At 38.0% G+C, this 6026-nt stretch overlaps 1 non-coding gene across 1 annotated transcript; it reads left to right on the top strand.

Moving 5' to 3' along the window:
- The first annotated feature begins 1245 nt into the window (after positions 1–1245).
- Trnal-caa (transfer RNA leucine (anticodon CAA)) lies at positions 1246–1358 on the top strand. Its single transcript has 2 exons — positions 1246–1283; positions 1313–1358. It is a non-coding gene; the product is annotated as a tRNA-Leu (tRNA).
- The last annotated feature ends 4668 nt before the right edge of the window (positions 1359–6026 follow it).

Raw genomic sequence — 6026 nt, 5'->3', positions numbered from 1 at the left:
TTTTAGGTAGACTTTGCAATGCTCCACTTTTTCGCTTCAACTTTTTTTACCCTGACTCCACAACGAATATATATAATTGTTGTTATTCTACAAGCATTTTTGCTTTTTATTTTTTATAGTAAAATTTCGTATCTAGTTATATCTTCATTGAAGAAGAAAAAACTAAAAGCAGTTAATGTATTAAATATGTCTATTCTTCAAAAGGCAGTATCAAAAGGAATGTCTTCCTTTTTTTCCTATACATTTAAAAAAAAATTATTTTCTCTGCAATCAAATTTAATTTACTTTCACTTCACTGTATAATTAAATTAAAAATCGAATATCTAATGAAAATGTTCAATAAAATCGTAAGAAATCACGTAGTTATCCATCGAAATAGGTTTGGTAGAATAAATAGAAGAAAACTCGGAAACAATGGAAATATTACTTTAATTTTTAATCGGCAGTAGTTACAAAGTGACTTAATGGCCGAGAGTTTCGTCAGGGCAAAGACGAAACTCATGGTCCTTAATCATTTCATAACTTTTGTCGATTAAAATCGACAATTCATTTATAAAATATTGTACTGCAGCCGATAAATTTGTCGTCGTTCATATTCCACACTATTATTATAATACATATTACACTAATTATGTATATCGATATACATGTGTGTGTGTACATGGTTCGTCTCGTTGTTATTCTATTTTAAGATACGAAAACGTGATATTTTTCGCATACGTATTATAATACATAAATTATGTTGACATTTTATGCAACTCATGTGTATTATCAGTTCATAAGCAACTTAAAACAATATTTCTTTGCTTAATTTTTTATATTTCTTTAATTGATTTTCATAACTGTTAGTATCAATTTCTGAGACTGTTGGGTAAAATATATCAACCAAAAACAAAAATGGTTTTATTTCCGACTTATTTCAAGATTTTATACTCTTGTGCCGTTTAATCTTTTATCTCTGACTTTATTAACGTTCACCAAAAACATGTATGATGTTATAACTATTTTTTTAAATGCCTAAGCCGGTAAGGGATATCGAAAAGAGTGTTTTAGAAATCTAATTCATCATGAAAATAGCTACGAGTAGGAGAAAATGGAATGCGTTTATAGAAAGTGGCAGTATTTGTTATAGAAATCGATATCGGAATATATAAAAAAATATATAATCATTAAACTATGAACAAAATTACAAGAAAAATCGACAATATGGTATTTATAAGAATTTTGCGATCCGCAAAAGCAGCTGTCAGGATGGCCGAGTGGTCTAAGGCGCCAGACTCAAGGATAATATCCTTAACCAGAACAATGAGTATTCTGGTCCACGAATGTGGGCGTGGGTTCGAATCCCACTTCTGACAAGCATTTTTTTGTTAATTTTTTACAATTTTTTTTTTAAAGAAAGTATAATATAAACGCTTTGTTATTTAACTCAGTTTCTGTTAGACGTTTTGTTTACACTTTCTGAACACTATGCATTTTTATTAGTTTCAATGAATCTTCACTTTTTATCTATATTTTTAATTTACCATATTTAAATTTGTTTCAACAGTGTATTACTCTTTTTTATAAAAACATTATTGATGCACAATGCAAAAATGCTCAATACAAATTTTTTTTATATATGTGCATGTGTAAATATATATGTGTGATATATGTGCATGTGTATATACATATATGTGTGTATGTATGTGCACATGTACATATGTGTGTGTGTGTGTGTATAATTTTTTTTATATAAGTGCGTATATGTATACATATATATATGTGTGTGAGTGTATTCTTGTTTTTCTTTTATTCATTTCAGTCATTTGACTGTGGCCATGCTGGAACACCGCCTTTAGTCGAACAAATCAACCCCAGGAGAGAGAGAGATGTATATGTATGCATATATGTGTGTGTGTGTGTATGTATATATACATATATATATATATATAAAGAGAGAGAGAGAGAGAGAGAGAGAGAGGGGGGAGTGGCTGCATGGGTAAGAAACTTTCTTGCTTCCTAACTATGTGGTCTTCGGTTCAATCCACTACTTGGGCACCTTGGACAAATGTCTTTTAGTATAGCCTTGAGTTGACTAAAGCCTTGTGTGAATGCATTCAACTGAAATAGGGAAAAACCTGATGAACAGAAGGACTGTTTCTATGAGTCTCTTCTGCAGACCACCTAGACAATACAGGACAATGACCTTATCATCATAGCTGGTGACTTCAATGATATGTTGGGCGACACTCAAATGGATTTTATGGTGTTCATGGAGGTTTCAGCATTGGCACTAGAAATGAGGAAAAAATAAGACTTCTACCGTTTTGTAATGCAAATGACTTGCTGGTCTGCAGCACTAACTTCAGGAAACCAGCCACCCATCTAATCCCTTATCAGTCTGGTGAGCACTCAAGCCAGATTGACTATATTCTCACCAGAATCGGGGATAGACAGATGCTTGTAAATGTAAAGTCCTTTCCCAATGAGGGATGTACAAGTCAACATAAGTTAGAGGCTAGCAACTTCAAACTAAGGGCTTGATGGATATAGAAATGCAAACCAGTTTGGAAAAGGAAATTATGGAAACAGTCATTGATTTAGAGACATTCTGATTAAAGCATTTGATGACAAAGAGAGAGGTGGTTTTGGCATATAACGTAGAGGTAACTGGAAGTTCTTAAGGTACAACTTTATAAAAGTTACTGACTAAATCTATGGTTCAGTCAAAATTACTGTCAGATGGAGAGTGACATGGTGGTGGATATGGTGGTCTAGGGGTAGATGAGTGTACAGAGGTTCTGTTAGTAAGGTGAGAGTTAACCAATGAGTACAGTGATGAATTTAGCATACAAATAAGTCTCCATCAGGGTTCAGTTCTCACTCCCCTCCTGCCTCATTCTCTACCTTGATGATTGGCCTGCATCATGGGTTGCAAGCCCTGGTTTCTAAGTCTCCCTGATATACGAGGGGGTGCTGAAAAGTTCCTGGCTTTGGGTAAAAGAAAATATGGAAGGATCACTTAATTATGATTTTATTGAACATATTCCCCTCTCAGATTCACATACTTATAGCAGCGGTCCTTCATTTTTTTTCTAAGCCATATAAAAGAACTCAGAAGGTTGGACCTCCAACCAGGCCTCTTGAGACACCCTTAAAGCCAGGAACTTTTCAGCATCGCCTTATATCATCATCATCATAATTGTTTAACGTCTGTTTTCCATGCTGGCATGGGTTGGACAGTTTGACTGGGGACTGGCAAGCCAGGAGGCCGCACCAGGCTGCAGTCTGATCTGGTAATGTTTCTACAGCTGGATGCCCTTCCTACTGCTAACCACTCTGAGAGTGTAGTGGATGCTTTTTATGTGCCACCAGTTAGGTGGCACTGGCATTGGCCACGTTTGGATGGTGCTTTTTACGTGCTACCCGTACAGGAGCCAGTCGGAGTAGGGGTGCTGGCATTGACCACATTTGGATAGTACTTATTATGTGACACCGGCATGGGGAGCCAGTCAGGCAGCACTGGCAACAACCCATGCATGAATGGTGCTTATTGCATGCCACCAGCACGGGAGTCAGTCAGGTGGCACTGGCATTGGCCACAAGTACAATTTCCATTTGATGGTGGTTTGATTTGATTTGATTTGATTTTGACTCAATAGGTCTCCTCAAGCACAGCATATCACCTGACGATTCAAAGGTACTTTTGAAGTGGGCTGGTTATGCGACACTGGTGTAGGCTACAGCTGTGACCTCACTTTACTTGCCGGGTCTTCTCAATCATAGCATATCTCCAGAGGTCTCGGTCTTTTGTCATTGCCTCTGTGAGGCCCAATGTTTGAAGGTCATGCTTCACCACCTCATTCCATGTCTTGCTGGGTCTCCCTCTTCCATGGGTTCCTTCCACTGTTAAGGAGTGACACTTCTTCACACAGCTCTACTCATCCATACGCAGCACATGACCATACCAGAGCAGTTGTCTCTCTTGCACACCACATCCAATGCTTCTTATGTCCAACATTTCTCTCAGGGCACTTACACTCTGTCATGTGTGCACACTGACTTTACACATCCAGTGGATCATACTAGCTTTATTTCTTTCAAGCCTAAACATATCTTCAGCAATCATGGCCCATGTTTCACTGCCGTGTAGCATGGCAGTTTGCACACATGCATCATACAACCTACCTTTCACTCTGAGTAAGAGGCCCTTTGTCACCAATAGAGGTAGGAGCTTTCTGAACTTTGCCCAGGCTATTCTTATTCTTGTGGCAACACTCTCTGAGCATCCATCCCCGCTACAGACTTGTTCATCTAGGTAGCGTAAGCTATCAACTACTTCTAGTTTCTCCCCCTGGCATGTGATGGAATCAGTTTTCTGAGCATCTGCAGTGTTTATTGCCCCTGTGCATCTGCTGCACACAAAAGTTATCTTCCCAGTTAACCTTCCTTTGATGTTGCTGCACCTCTTATGTGTTCAAAGCTTACACTGGGTACATCTTATGAAGTTTCTACCTACACCTTTTCTACAGATCGAGCAGGGCAATCTACCTGAAGGGGTTTGTGATGTGTTCGCCTTCCAACTTACTAGGACTTTGGTTTTTGTTAGGTTAACTCTAAGGCCCTTCGATCGAAACCTTGCTTCCACACCTGAAATTTCTCCTCTAGTTCTGGTAGTGATTCTGCTATGAGAGCAAGATCATCAGCATAGAGAAGCTCCCAGGGGCAACCTGTCTTGAATTCCTCTGTTATTGTCTGGAGGACTATGATAAATAAGAGGGGGCTGAGGGCTTATCTTTGGTGAACCCCTACTTGTACCAGGAATTGTTCACTATACTCATTGCCGACTATCACCTTACTAACAGCATCCCTGTACAGCTCTTATTAACCACTCGTCAATCCCCAGTTTCCGCATCGCCCACCAGATAAGGGATCAGGGGACATGTCAAAGGCTTTCTCCAAGTCAACAAAAGCCAAGTATAGGGGTTTATCTTTGGCTAGGTATTTCTCCTCAGTTGTCGCACCAAGAATCAGTGGTGCTTCTACCTGGCTCAAAACCAAATTGCATCTCTTCTAAGCAGACTCTCTCCCTAATTAGTTGAGCTATATGTGTGTGTGTGTGTGAGATAAGCTTCTTTCAGATTCCATCAACCAAATCCAACTCACAAGACTTTGGTCAGCCCAAGGCTATAGTAGAAGACACTTGCCCAAGGCATTACACAGTGGGACTAAATCTGGGTAACGTGGTTGGGAAGCAAGCTTCTTACTACACAGCCACATCTTGTCAGTTAGTTATCCATAAATAAAAAAAAAAATGCACACTCTAAAAAGAGAAATTAAATGGTTCTTTTGTGAATAAAATTATAAACCTTCACCATACAAGTTGGCTACAGAAAATTTATAAGTGGTTATATTTTCATTATGCTGGGCAGTATATTCCTGATTAGGGACCATAACTAGTCAGAATGTTTCTGATGGTTTCATACTGACAATTCCACTTGGCAATATTGACCTAAGAAAAATATAATACAACTCTTTTCATGACTACATAAAGCACCCGGCTGGAGAAGCAGCTATAAAACAGAAACCACATGGTGGCCTATTTTAATACACCCTGAGACAAAGGGAGCACATTAATTATCAGTTAGCTGTCCATAAGTCAGACAAAAAAAAAACACACTCTCAAACAGAAATTGAATGGTTATATTTTTATAACATTAAGCAGTATATTACTGGTTATGGCATTTAACTGATCAGAATGTTACCAATAGTTTCATGCCAACTCTTTAAAATTTTTCTGCTTTTACTGAAGTTAAAATGGCATCACTCAAGGATCTAAACTGCATTATATAAATCAATTACATATATCATCATCATGATCATCGCCTTAATGTCCACTTTTCCATGCTTGCATAGGTCAGAAGAAATTTGTTAAGGTGAATTTTCTACAGCCAACATCATTCCTGTCACCAACCCACACCTGTTTCCATACAAATGCACACACACACACATATGTATGTATTACATGGAAAAATGCAAGCAAG

Source organism: Octopus bimaculoides, chromosome 1, assembly GCF_001194135.2.
Source record: "Octopus bimaculoides isolate UCB-OBI-ISO-001 chromosome 1, ASM119413v2, whole genome shotgun sequence".
NCBI classification, from domain to species: domain Eukaryota; kingdom Metazoa; phylum Mollusca; class Cephalopoda; order Octopoda; family Octopodidae; genus Octopus; species Octopus bimaculoides.
This window is presented reverse-complemented; position numbering and strand designations above follow the sequence as displayed.